A 15,585-nucleotide genomic window follows, 5' to 3' on the forward strand; every position below is an offset into this window, starting at 1 on the left:
TGTGTGATTGACCCTGGGCAAGAACAGTTGTTGCTTGTGTCTTGTAGTAACTACTTGAATACACCCAAGTCACTACTGGGTGAGGAAAGAAAATTTAATTTGTTTGCACGTATATGTAGTACATGCCATGGAGTGAGGGAGTCTCTTGTATGCAAAGTCAAGTCTTTCAGTGTTTGTCATCAAAAGAGGGAGGGAGGGAGGGAAAGAGGGAGCCCTCCCTCATATGGGAGTTTCCCAAAGGATTAATAGTGGATGTGTGAGAAAGTTACCCTCTAAAGAGGGTTAAGATTCTCTCCCCTCCCCTCCCTTCCCCTCTCTCTCTCTCTCTCTCTCACACACACACACACATACACGCATCATTAGATTGAAGAATTACAAGAATACTGTAGCCATGGAAGCAGAGAGAGATTATCTTTTTGCAGCTTGGCACGTGAACAGAGCTTGATGTACATTATGTAGCCATTAGCATTAACATAGCAGTAGGATTCTCTAGCTGTAGATTGTGATGGTGATTACAACCGTGCTATAGACATTAAAACACCATGAAGAGTGTTAATGCAATTGTAGAAGTAGTGTCATTTGATCAAGTGGCATCATGGTATTGACATGTCTTTCAATTTCCAAACACGGTTTATAATGGCGGTGGAAAGAGCCGAGTATCCAGCAGCTCCTTGCCTATGATCATAATTTTCTTCATAAAAAATTATCTTCAGTCACCTAGCATCTTTTTTTGTTTTACGAAATTATCTTATTGGCATGTCAATGGCGGACGCTTGTCTGAAATAGCTTCAACACGGCGACACATTGGCAGATTCTCCTCCACCCTTATTCTGTTTGGCTATTTCATTGAGGTCTTTGAGCTGATCACAACCAACCCATTGACAAGCTTGGTTCGAGTCCCTGTAGGAAGTAAATGCATGGAAGGAAGTCCCATACAATATCTGCACAATTGGGGTCGAGCCATGACGTACTGATCCAGATAATAAAACTATAGAAGGAACATTATGAGAAACACTAACATGATATTGGTCAGCCGTTAATGCTGCTACATATGATGGAACAATTAAAATTGCCGGTGGTTTTGATGCATGAAGCAAAGGTCTGTATAATCTATACAATTATATGTATACATAAATAGAGGAATTCAATCGCTACATCTTAACCGGCGAAACTGCCGGTTGATGCCATTCTTTAATTGAGAACAGTCAGCTTCACTGTCATGCAAGTATTGTGCTGCATGATTCCATGAATTACTGAAATATGTCGAGAAAAATGTGTTTAAAGTTTAAACATGCCATTTTCACATCATTATAGTACCTTGAAGTGTTCAAAGCCTTTGAATGGAATTAAAATTGGGATTTATTGAATTGTTTAACCAAAGGGTATTGATTTTTTTTTTTTAAATTAATAATTTGAAAGGGTCGTTCTCTTTAAAATAAAAAATAAAAAGAAGAACCTAAATTGAATTAAGCTTAGAAAAATGATCTACTAATATTTAGAGCTCTCTTCTTTTAAGTAGCTAATTTGAATAACTTCTGTTTGTAACGTGTGTTGTGTTTTCCAAACATTTTTTACTTCCTGGATACAAATGATTCCATAGTTATGGGGTTTTGATAGGAAATCTTCGAAGTGCCATGGGTGGAAGGGGATATTTGAAAAAATTAGATAATTAAATGGAAATTTGAAGTAATTAAAAGATAAAATGAGATAAAAAATAGATTTGATGGGGCAACATGAAACTTTGGAGTGAACGGACATATGAGGTATACTGTTGAATTCCAAAAAGTGTGATAATGGTATTGGTCAAATAGCAAAATTTTGAAAGGGCGACTTACACATTGATGAACAGTTGCTCCCTTCTTATTGCTTAATTATAAATGTAATGTCGTCTTTAGTTACAAAATCATAAAAATAATAATTAAAAAAACCAAATTCTTTACTGTAAATCACATTGTGACATTCACCCAACCTTTTTGTTTTTCTTATTTATTACTTTCTTAATTTTATAATTAAAAATAATGTGTGCATTTGTAATGGACTACATCAACACTAAGAAAGAAACACAGTATTGTCTATTTTACCAAGTTCAAAGGCCCAAAATTACTATTATCATACAACTAACGTAAGTAACTTCCTTTCCTTTTTTATTTTTTATTTTTACCCAAAAGAAAATGTAACTTCCTTTGCAACCCCGTGGCCAAAATGTGTGAGACTTATTCCTTAGAGGTTAGAGCTAAATATGTTATCAATTTCGAAGACTTGATAAAACACAAACAATATTTATTTGAACTTTGCAGCAGCATCTTACCTTTAAATTAGGAATGATTTGTTATTATGAGAAGGGAGAAATAATTATAGGAGACACACCACCAATATTTATTGCTATATTGAGGAAGGGTGGGGAGGGAGAGACAGAAATACAAGTCTCCCAGCTGAAATAAGATGTATTCACAAGTAGTACTGTCCTTGTACCGCGTTGACAACTTCTTTTGAGTCAAGCCCAACATTTGTGTTTGAGTGTTGGAGCCATATTATTATAAATTTGTCTACTATTTTAAAATTTTGATCAATTCGTAATTTCACCTTAGTGTCTTGGTCATTAAAAAAGTTGACAAAAAAAAAAAAAAAAAATACCAAGAAACAATTAGACTTTAAAAGTGACATGCACAAATTGTAAAATGAATTCATAGACTTAACACTTCAAATGCAAATTCAAATTACAAGAGAGGAAAAAATTACAATATGATGCACAAATATTCAACTTTCGATTACAATGATGATCATATAATCATCTCTTTTTTTACCCTTTTTCTCTAGGGCTCTCTCTCTATCAAGTATCAATCTCTATTAAGTATCAAAAGCTCAAAAAAAGCCATGAAGCCTCTTCTAAGACCCTCTCGGAATAATCCAGCTCTAAACCACCTCAAACCACCTTTCTCACCTTCCAGTAATCCATTGCAGATTGAAGTATATGACCCTCCACTACCACCCTCGTATCATGGCCAGCATACAGATCAATATCCCCCACCATCAACCAAACCCCTTAGGCCAACACTGAATAGCCCCTACAATAATGCATCTACCTCTAAACAACCAACTTACTACAAACCAAAACACTCAAAGCCCCTTTCCTCACACCCTGCCACATTCCCAAACTCCATATAGCTACAACATAATTATCTTGAGAGGAATAAGTCCATTATCCCAAGGTCATCCAAGCCTCCACTTCACAACTCTAAGTCCACTAAGCATGACCATTCCCCAAAATATACTTACCCTCCAAGAAATTTCAATCCCTTACTGTATAATTCTCCTGGCCATCAAATTGTAAGGCTCCAAGAACAACTCCAATGGTCTGAAGAGAACTTGGGCAAATCAATGGATATGCACTATGAGAGAACAAGACTATTTCTAAACTAAGAGAAGAAGTTTTAAAGCTTAAGACAATGATCAACTCCAACACTGAAAGTACCACTGCACAAATGGTTCAACCAGTTACAACAGACACTACCATCATAGCTCCCCCAGATGCAGAGGTAATTGTCACAGCCGCAACTCAACCTCATCCACCACTGCAAACTTCCACAACCACCACTTCAACACCGGCGGATGATCTCCCTCCATTGTAGGCACCAGGTTTGAATTCAAATTTGAATTTCAATTCCACAAATCCGGTCAACACTACTTTGCAGGCTCCAACAGTTCATATTGCCCAGAAAGGAATTATTTCAACATGCAGTCAAAACAATACCATACTGTGATACCCCTCGGATCTGAGACACGGGTTGATCAGGCCCAGGCCCAAACCCGAGGGAAATATCAAACAATTAATATGTAACTGAACACAGAATACAAGACGAAATAAGAAATAAAAACAATAAGCTGAAAGATTGCTAATTGAAAATCCTTAAAATATAATTATTGAAATCTGTTAAATCCAAACTCCAAAACTCCATAAGTTACAACTCGGGAATCCATTTAGTGGACCCCTTATTAAAATCCCAAAAGAAACTGAAACATCTGAAATAAAAGCTAAAGGTAAACATAGCAAAGATTCCTACGTAGTCGGAGGAATGAATATCTGTATCTGCTCTGCACGTCCAAGCTCTAACCCTGGAACTGACGAACACCTGAAAAATAAGAGAGTAGGTCAGGCCCACATGCAAGTCCTATTCTATTACGATCCAAACAGTAATCCGATACGCAGATACATCCTAGGAAGACTCAACAATATCTAGAGTAGTCCATATGTATATATATAGTACACATTATAGGACGCTCGCTAGTTCAGTAGGTCTGTCTCAGCCTGAGTAGAGATACCATGCAAATCGCACATAATATGGTCATGTGTACCTAGACCTACCAGGGAACAACACTTATGTCCAATTATCCATCCTAGGCGATATACGCGCCCTAACCATGGTCCTGAGACTCAAGCTCATATCATGGTACCATATAGTAAATATATAAAGTCCGTACTTCTTCTAATACGAAATACCATCCATCTGTGTAGTGGTCTGGTATAGGTATAATCATCCGTCCTGAACCCATTTTAAGTCAATCAATTATTTGTTAACCTGACAGAAGTAGGTAATGGACTTAACCTATATGGTTAATCCGTACCTTAATCCAAATTAAGTAGGACTTAGGGTTTGATCCAGTCCATACCTAGTATGTCACCGTCCCATACCGGTACATACAATCCTCCAGTTTACACAGTTGACCAAATAGTGATAATTGCAAATCAACTATACTCCAGAATAAGCACACATACAAATCTAATAAGTGTATGATCAAATTATATATCCAGTATATGATCTAGAAGTCATATTCTAGTCCTTTAAAATGTTAGAGTAAAATACAACATCTAACTCATCTAAAACAGTACCATAACTTGATGCAATAAATAGTATAGTTAAACATCAATTAATTTTCATTTAAGCATACCTATTTTTTTTTTTTTCAGAACATATAATATATGCTTATACAATAGTTGAAACATGAATACAGTTTAGAATTATGCTAGAAACCAAAGTGCTTATAGAACAGTAAGCAATGTCAAGGTATAATTCAACCTCCCACATGCAGTGTATTTTTATAGGTTATCCCATGCTTCAATATTAATACTTACACACTTCCCAATTCTTTGAATATATCTGGAACAGTTTTATAAACCATCCACAGCCCTTAGAACAACTCAGAAACGCTCCTACAAGCCATCCGGAAGTCAGAAACATGAAAAAATCAAAAAAAATAAAAGAGGAGCCGTCTCCACCAAAAGTGGAGCAGCCTCTCCCCTTGGTGGAGCCGGCTCCACCCTTTATTAGAGCCGGCTCTACCCTTGTGGAGCCGGCTCCACCCCTTTGTGGAGCCGCCTCTCCTCCGTTGAGAGCCGTATCCCTTATTCTGTGCATCTTCTTCGCCTCCGATGAAGTGCAGAAACTCTGTACAGTTTTTATAGCCTATTTAGGAGTTCAATTGCAGTCCTAGAATCCATTAAAATCATGCATTCAATCCCAAATACATAAGGTTAAGCAAAATTAAAACTCTCGCAAACAGTTTATTTTTAAACAGAGCAACATCCTACACACAACAGAATTATGCAATGATTTAACAGTTGATTCAACATGCTTCCAAGATTAATATTACTTCAACTTAATCTATTTTAGTGCTAAATTAATTCCTGGAGTCCATTAGGCATGCACAGAACACGAATTAAAGGGAAATAATAAAATAGTGACTTGCCTTTGAGTTTCAGATTTGAAACTCTAAACTGCCGTTTCCTGAATTTTTTGACGAGGTTTCCGACTGTAGTTCCACCTTTGCCATTCTAGGTTTAGTCTCAGTTGAAACCCACAACCCTAGTTTCCTTCCTCTCTGTAACTCCCTAAGTTATCCTCTCTGCTTCTCCCAAAACCACAACTATTGCTCTCTATATATTCTCTACGTGTATGGGTTTTATTTTTAAAACCCTAGGTAGAACTCGTACATGTATTTATAGGTGTTTGTACTACACAACCCTAATTCTAGTTGCAATACAAGAAGGAAACCTACATATACCAAGTCGGCTACCATAAAACCTAAAACCCTAATCCTAACTCCCGCATTTAACTAATTAAATCAATTACAAATAACTCAATTAAAATAACCATAATTAAATAAAACAAGTATAAAATTAAATACCAAATAAACAAATAACAATTACACATTTAATCAAATATCAATTAAATCAATTTAAAACAAAATAACTTTATTTAATTTAAAACAATTTACAATTAAGCAAATAATTAAAAATTAAACAAAATACATGCAATTTAAGCAACACAACAAACAAGGAAACAATTAATCAAATAAAAAGATAATTAAATCAAAAATAAAATACCAGAAATATCCTTTTAAAATTAGGGGTATTACATTCTTCCCCCCTAACAAAAGGAATTCCGTCCTCGGAATTCGCTCTTACCTTTTTCCAATATTTTAGAAAACTGCGAGCAAATAACATCCTCCCGTTCCCAAGTGGACTCAGCCTCATTGTGATGACTCCACTGAACACGTACTAAAGGAATAACCTTGTTACGAAGAATCTGATCTCGTCGATCTACAATACGACACGGTGGCTCTAAATAAGTTGCATCCGGCTGCAACTCAATCTCCCCAACATCGATATGCTGATACCGATCCTCATCTCGCAGAAATTTCCGCAACATGGAACACGTTGTGCACGCGATCCAAATGATCCGGAAGTGCCAATCGATAAGCTACAGCTCTAACTCGATCCGTAATCATGAAAGGACCGACAAACCGTGGAGACAACTTCCCTTTCTTCCCAAAGCACATAACACCCTTCATAGGCGAGACTTTGAGAAGAACCTGATCTCCAACCTTAAACTCCAAAGCACGAGTGCAACGATCAGCATAACTCTTTTGCCTACTCTGGGCAGTACGCATGCGATCTCGAATTAGAGCTATCTTCTCAAAAGTATCCTTGATAAACTCAGGACCCAAGAATCTACTCTCACCAACCGCTATCCAATAAACAGACGATCGACACGGTCGGCCGTATAACGCCTCAAATGGTGCCATCCCAATAGTCTTCTAGAAACTATTGTTATAAGCAAACTCCACAAGCTGTAAGTAATCTTCCCAGTGGCCCTTGAAATCAAGAACATATGACCGAAGCATATCCTCCATAATCTGATTCACCCGCTCAGTCTGTCCATCAGTTTGAGGATGATAAGCAGTGCTAAGATGCAACTCTGTACCCAAAGCCTGCTGAAAACTCTTCCAGAATCTCGACACAAAGCTTGAATCCCTGTCTGCTATAATAGACAATGGAATGCCATGCAACTTTACAATTTTTGAAATGTAAAGCCTCGCTAACTGCTCCGAAGTGTAGTCAGTGCAAATAGGCAAGAAATGAACTGACTTGGTCAATCTATCCACAATGACCCAAATGGAATTATGACCCTTGAAAGAAGTGGGCAATCCCTCCACAAAATCCATAGATATACTCTCCCATTTCCACTCCAGTATCGGTAGTGGCTGTAAAGCTCCTAGCGGCCTCTGATGATCAATCTTGACCATCTGACAAGTACTACATTGCAAGACAAAAAGAGCAATGTCCCTCTTCATACCTGCCCACCAAAACTGCCGCTTCATATCTTGATACATCTTATCGCCTCGTGGATGAACAGAGAACTCAGAGTGGTGAGTCTCAGTCATCACATCCTTCCTCAAATCATCAGCAGAAGGTACCACTAACCGTCCCTTGTACCGTAAACCTCCATCAGTCCCAACATAGTAGAATGGAACCTCTTCGGAAGCTATTTCTGCGACCTTGTCGACACACTGCTGATCGGTGAGCTGTACTTGTAAAACTTTACTAATGATGGAAGGTGTAACCACCATGCAAGCCATAAAAGCGTTTGACAACTCATTTACATTCTTCAAAACATTCCACTCAGTAGTGAATAGAGCAGAAAGACTACAGACAAGTCGGCGACTGAGTGCATCCGCCACCATATTCGCTTTCCCTGGATGATATTGTATGGAAAAGTGATAGTCTTTCACAAACTCCAACCATCTGCGTTGTCTCATATTCAGCTCCCGGTGAGTGAACAAGTACTGTAGACTCTTGTGATCACTAAATAACCTGAAGGACTCACCCAACAAATAATGCCTCCAAATGCGTAAGGCAAAGACTACGACTGCCAATTCCAAATCATGTGTTGGATAATTAAGCTCATGAGGCTTAAACTTCCGAGATCTATAAGAAATCGGTCGCTCCTCCTGTATCAAAACACATCCAAGACCCTGCAACGAAGCATCCGTGTAGACAAGATACTCTATCCCGCTCTGTGGAGTAGACAAAACCGGTGCAGAAGTCAACTTAATCTTCAGCTCATCAAAAGCTTTCTGACAGTGCTCATCCCATATGAACTGTACACCCTTCTTGGTCAGATGAGTGAGTGGTCCTGCTATCTTTGAGAACCCCTGGATGAACCTCCTGTAATATCCTGCCAGACCGAGAAAACTCCGAATCTCGGTAGATGAAGTAGGCTGTCCACACTCAACCACCGCTGAAACCTTGGCCGGATCCATTGCTATCCCCTTTCCTAACACCACGTGACCCAGAAATTTCACCTCCCGCTGCCAAAATTCACACTTCTCGAACTTGGCATATAACTGGTGCTCACGAAGCGTCTGCAAGACTATGCGAAGATGTCTAGCATGGTCGTCCTCAGACCTAGAATAGATCAAGATATCATCAATAAAGACAATAACAAACTGATCCAAATAAGCCCGAAAGACTCTGTTCATTAAATCCATGAACATTGCAAGTGCATTAGTCGTCCCAAACGGTATGACACGAAACTCATAAGAACCATATCTCGTGAGAAATGTTGTCTTAGGAACATCCTGCTCCCTAACCCTTAACTGATGATATCCAGAACGTAGATCAATCTTGGAGAAGTATGTGGCTCCCTTTAACTGATTAAATAGATCATCAATCCTGGGTAAAGGATACTTGTTACGAATCGTAACCTTGTTCAACTCCCTATAATCTATACACAGGCGGAGCGAACCATCCTTCTTCTTCATAAATAACACTGGTGCTCCCCAGGGTGAAGTACTCCTGCGAATGAAACCCAGGCTGAGTAGCTGCTGAATTTGATCCCTCAGCTCACGCATCTCTACTAGTGCCATCTTATAAGGTGCCCTAGCAATAGGCGTAGTGCCTGGAGCTAAGTCAATAACAAAGTTGATATCGCGACTAAGGTGGCAACCCTGGAATCTCCTGAAATACATCCGGGAAATCCTGTACAATCGGTATGTTATCCAATGATACAGTAGTCCCTTCCTCCGTTTCCTCCTCCACATAAAACAAATAGGTGCTAATGACTCCACTAGTATGCGGCATAGCGACGACATACATGTCCTGATCAGGTATAGTAAACACAATAGACCTATCAAAACACTTAACTTGGGCATGGTAGTGAGACAACCAATCCATCCCAAGTATCACATCATAAGTGTGAATGTCCAGGACCAATTGGTTGGCTAGAAATCTGAGTCTGCCAATATCTAGTGTCACAGGCCCATCACTCTCATGTATAATAGCTGTATCGCCCAATGGTGTAGAAATACCCTGAGGTCTAGTGCATACCCTCATCCTCATCCCAGATAAAACAACAAAAGTTCTAGCTACAAATGAGTGTGTAGCTCCCGTATCAAATAAAACACGTCCATGAAAACCATGTATAGGAAACTTACCCTCAACAGCCTGAGGTGCCTGCATATTCTGTGGCTTATGGTTGTACACCCTGCCATAATGTAACTGCTGCGGTGCCTGTCCCTGAGGCTGCGGCGGTGCCGGTAATGCCGGATAAGTCTGTCCCTGAATCTGAGGAACCTGTGGAGCTGGTAGAGGCACTGGCACCCTCTGCCGCTGCTGCACATGCTGTTCCTGTTCTTGTCTCTGTCCCTGTCTTGTTGTAGGACACTGCTTGGAAGTGTGACCATACTCTCCACAAGTATAACAACTACCCTGGAAAGTACCAAATGGCCTCCTCTGTCGGTTAACCTGTGGCTGACCCTGTCCTGCCTGCGGTCCCCTATTCTGTTGACGCTGAATAGGTGCCACATCCTTGGGAGCATTTGAACCACCCTCGTGCTTCTTCCAAGGCTGCTGACCTTGGAATCTACCCTTGTCGTTCTGTCGGTATCTGTTCCCATTCCCTTTCTCAGCTGACTGGTTAGCAGAGTCTCTGTTACCCCGTTTCTCACCCTTGGCCTGTCTGATGTCCACGGTTAACTGATACTACTGTAGAGCGGCGTCTACCACCTGAGCATAGGTAGTATAAGTTGGACTACCTGTAATAGCTCTCTTGATAGACCACATCAGCCCCTTGACGAAACTGTTGCGCTTCTTCTCTTCTGTATCCATCTCCTCCTGTGCAAAAAGAGACAAGTGTGTGAACTGCTGCTTATACTTTGCCACTGTCATGTTTCCCTGCTATAGATTAAGAAATTTAGTCTTCATGGCTGCCCTAACTGCATAAGAAAAATACTTTTCATCAAAGCATGCACTGAACTAATCGTAAGTCAATGACATCCTCTCCTCTGCGGTGGTAACTGATTCCCACCACTGCAGTGCATCCCCAATTAGCTTGAATGTAGCAAGCATCTGCTTTTGAACCTCTGTGCACTGAACCAAGCGAAGATGTCGCTCGATGTCCTGTTTCCACTGGTGAGCCGCTCTCGCATCGGTGGAGCCTGTGAACTCAGGTGGGCTCCCCTTTGTGAAAGAACTCCTGACCTTCTCCCAAGTATCAGTCTGAACAACCGGTGCTGGTAGTGGTGCCGGCTGTACCTGAGGCTGATTCCGAAGTGCAGCTGTTACCCTTACTTCTATGGCCCGAGCAATAAGGTCATTAGGGTGAGGAGGATACTCTAAATCTCCTTCTTGATCCTGAGCCTGCGGAACCTCCTCATAGTACTGACCTTCATCCTTCTGACGCTTCCTACGGGCCGCTTCCCTTCATTGCCGATTGTTCCGTCTGGTTCTTGCGTTAGCCATTCTGTCAACACAGAAAGACAGACATCAGCACGATTAAACCGAACCGTAAAGAATACCATGAATCCTAAACTTAAGCTCTAAACAATAAAGAATGCTTCGCAGAAGTTTTATACGATAGAATCCTAGAGACACTTGAACCTGGAGTGCTCTGATACCAACTGTGATACCCCTCGGATCCGAGACATGGGTTGATCAGGCCCAGGCCTAAACCCGAGGGAAATTTCAAACAATTAATATGTAACCGAATACAGAATACAAGACGAAATAAGAAATAAAAACAATAAGCTGAAAGATTGCTAATTGAAAATCCTTAAAATATAATTATTGAAATTTGTTAATTCTAAACTTCATAAGTTACAACTCAGGAATCCATTTAGTGGATCCTTTATTAAAATCCCAAAAGAAACTGAAACATCTGAAATAAAAGCTAAAGGTAAACATAGCAAAGATTCCTACGTAGTCGGAGGAATGAATGTCTGTATCTACTCTGCACGTCCAAGCTCTAACCTTGGAACTGACGAACACCTGAAAAATAAGAGAGCGGGTCAGGCCCACATGCAAGTCCTATTCTACTATGATCCAAACAATAATATGATACGCAGATACATCCTAGGAAGACTTAACAATATCTAGAGTAGTCCATATGTATATATATAGTACACATTATAGGACGCTCGCTAGTTCAGTAGGTCTGTCTCAGCCTGAGTAGAGATACCATGCAAATCGCACATAATGTGGTCATGTGTACCTAGACCTACCAGGGAACAACACCTATGTCCAGTTATCCATCCTAGGCGATATACGTGCCCTAACCATGGTCCCGAGACTCAAGCTCATACCATGGTACCATATAGTAAATATATAAAGTCCGTACTTCTTCTAATACGAAATATCATCCATTTGTGTAGTGGTCTGGTATAGGTATAATCATCCGTCCTGAACCCATTTTAAGTCAATCAATTATTTGTTGACCTGACAGAAGTAGGTAATGGACTTAACCTATATGGTTAATCCGTACCTTAATCCAAATTAAGTAGGACTTAGGGTTTGATCCAGTCCATACCTAGTATGTCACCGTGATAAGTGCTTAAATGTTGCACATTTCAGCACCTAAGTTAGGGTATTTCAGTCTTTGTATCTATCTTAATTTCATGTTTTAGTCCTAATTTATGTTTATGTGTATTTCAGGGCAATAAAGTTAAACTGAGCTAAGAACGGTCCATTAAAGCCTTTTTAGAGTCAAGCAAAGATATTCAGAAAAAGGTCAGAAAATGGCAAAAAGGAGGTCGCAGCCCATTGCTCGTATAGTGTGTTTATTCTTCAAAAGTGGTCAATCTCAGGTTTTGGATGATGTTCCCAAAGATGAAGAAGCAAACTAATGAGCTTGGGGCTAAAATGGAGCTAAATAGGGCTTAAAGGAAATTTTCAACTCTGGGGGGATCGATCCCCAGGGTGGGGGATCGATCCCCCAGGACTTAGCAACATTACAGTTTTTATTTAATTTTTGGGCTCATTTTGGGAACTGTTGGGCTTTAATGAGATTGTTACTTAAGGCCCAGTGAACCATTAGATTAGGGTTAGTTTTAGTTTTTATTTAGGAAAAGATTATTAGAGAAATTAAATTAAGTTTTATTTTTTTTTTATTTTTTTTTTCTGTATCGTAGTATCGTATTTTCTCTCTGGAAAAACACGCGAAAAAAGAGGAAAAGCAAGAACATTCTAGGGTTTGGAAGAAAAGTTCAGAGAAGATGAAGCAGATGATGGGGATTGTCCTGTCTTCGACTCCATCAACCATGAGTGGCTGATTCTTCTACTTAGGGTTGGATAAACCCTAAGCATGTAACCTATTCTCTCTCTCTTTTCATACTTTTTGGGGATTAATTTATGTAATTAGTGTATAGTCTTGAATATTATGAATTAAATTCTTCCAATTGATTATCTGTATTAATCTCATATTGTCTTATGTGTGGTTGATTGATAAACAAATTTTACACATGAATTCTTTGTTAATTGATTCTTGTGATGGCTATGCATGGTATTGCTTAGTTGTAATTGTGTTTCAAATTGATGAAAAATGCTTCCATTTGATGGATGGTACTACATGTTTAGGTTAATTTGTTGTCTAATTAGTTTTAAATTCATGTTTATTAGTTTAATTAATTTAATTGCAATTCAATTATTAGATAAGTAGACCATCCATACTTATGTTTGAATTCCATACTTTTAGTCACAATTGCGTTATCTTCTAGATTAATGTGTGTTAAATTTGTAACTTGGATTGATAAATCATGCTTTGAATGGGTGAATTGCACTACACTTAGTTTAATTGTCATTAGGTAGTTGATTCATGCTTGAAATTGATGGTTTACACTTTTCATTGCACTTGTTAGCCACATATAGATTACATAGTATTATTTCCCCAATTAGTTGAAAGTGAGTGAGTTAGGAAATGTGCTTAGTGGTGAATCCTACACCCTAAGTCTCTTTCCAATCTCTTAAACTCTATTTCTTTATTGCAATCATTTAGTTTAAAATTAGTTTTAATCACAAACAAAACCCTTTTGGCAATCACATAAGCACTAAAGTAGAATTCAATTCTGGAAAACCTATAATTGTTTAGATCTCTTGGGATGATCCCTGTTCACTTCATACTCCATAGTATAAGCGTTTAGTGGTTTTATAAATTTTAAAATATGGTGCCCACTTGACATTATTTCTAAACCTAAAGTGTTGTGCATTATTTTGTGCACACGCTCGGTCGCACCATAGTTTTGGCGCCGTTGCCGGGGATCTAACGGTTTTAAAGAATTGAATTAAACATTAGTTCTTTGTTGATTATCTACTTTTAAGTCATTTTAATTTTTAATTTTTTTTTTATTTGATTTGTCAATTAGGTACTTGAAGCAAAGTGGAGCAAACACTGGACTTAGAAGCAATTAAAAAAATTTGAAGTTGCTTAAGGACCATCTGTAAGTTCTCTTTAATTTTAATACTTTAATTGTATACCAATTTGCATGCTGTGGACAGCCCAAGTGGAGGCTTAAATTGAATTGTTTTATTTTTAAGTCCAAGCATACCTTCTTGTAGAAGGTATCGGCCCGTGTGGAGGCATTTATTTGTTTTAAGTGCATTGATATTATTGAGGAGTTTGGGAACATCGTATGTGGAGGTTGAAATTTTGAAATGTTGGTGTGTTGACTTGTTCTAGTGCATGCATGGTCGTAGATCACTTAATCGTCCTCTTGCTCCTGTAAATCAAAATCTCGAAATTTTTCTTCAGCGTTTAAGAAGTAGTACTAGGGACAGTCATCTTAATCTTTCAAATTTTGATCTTCCATCACCTTTAATGGAAGATCCAATTGAAGATCCCATTGTAGATTTTGGTCATGTAGATCATAATGGTGTGCACCACCCACCACAAGTTCATATTGTGGATCCTCAAGGTGTGCAACCACCCTTGGGAACGCCACAACCAGTTAATTATGCGGTGCAACAACCTAATCTAGGGATGCCAAGGCCAAATGTTGTTCCCCCAATTGGTGAGCAACAACAACAATATGTTCAAATGGCATACCCTCAACAAGGTCAAATGGCATATCATCAACAAGGTCAAATGCCATATCCTCCTCTCAATCCTCTCAATCCTCCAATGGTCCTTAGGGATCGTTACATTCCAAATCAATATAATGCACCCACTTGCATTCAATTGCCAAATTTCCGTGCTCATCATTATGAGATTAAGGCTTCCACCATTAACATGTGCCCCCTTTTCTATGGGTTGAGCAATGAAGAGCCTTATAAACATTTAGATGAGTTTTTGGAAGTCTGCTCCACCGTAAAAATCACGGATGTTCCGGAAGAAGTCCTAAAAATGAAGCTTTTCCCTTTCACTCTTCGGGATAAAGCTAAATATTGGTTCAATAACTTGCGGCCGAATACAATTACCTCTTAGGCACAATTACAACAAGAGTTCTTAAAGAAGTATTACCCCGCAAGTCGAACTGATGCCATGAGAACTTCCATTCGTGAATTTAAACAACAAGAAGGAGAACCCCTTCATGAAACATGGGAACGTTTGAATGACTTGCTACGGAAGTGTCCACATCATGACATTCCTAAGTAGCAATTAGTTCAATGTTTCTTTTCAAGTTTATCCGATGCCAATAAGGGCATTGTTGATGCTTCTTGTGGCGGAAGCTACATTGAAAGAAATGAAGATGAAATTTGGCAACTTTTCGAAAAAATGAGTGAAAACTCAATGCATAGATCTTCATCTTCTAGGGGTAGTCACCTAGTACATATGGGAGGAAAGAAAGCTATAAATCAAATAGACTCTTCCATGGAAATTGCCGCTGAGGTCAAAAATCTTACTCAAAGGTTTGATACATTCCTTTTGAATCAAGGTCCGGCAACTCAATCATATCCTCACCATTCCAATGAAATGTGCATGACTTGTTCTAGTTACACTCACCATACTTCAAATTGCCCTCTTGGACAAATTATAC

At 39.0% G+C, this 15,585-nt stretch overlaps 1 non-coding gene across 1 annotated transcript; it reads right to left on the reverse strand.

Annotated features, from left to right (window-relative positions):
- Positions 1 to 15,086: 15,086 nt before the first annotated feature.
- Positions 15,087 to 15,193, reverse strand: LOC132310819 (small nucleolar RNA R71). Its single transcript, XR_009482713.1, has one exon. It is a non-coding gene; the product is annotated as a small nucleolar RNA R71 (small nucleolar RNA).
- Positions 15,194 to 15,585: the final 392 nt, after the last annotated feature.

The sequence above is a fragment of the Cornus florida genome, unplaced genomic scaffold, assembly GCF_030987335.1.
Source record: "Cornus florida cultivar Cherokee Brave unplaced genomic scaffold, ASM3098733v1 CherokeeBrave_3.0.0_Hap2_Chr05, whole genome shotgun sequence".
Taxonomy (NCBI): Eukaryota; Viridiplantae; Streptophyta; class Magnoliopsida; order Cornales; family Cornaceae; genus Cornus; species Cornus florida.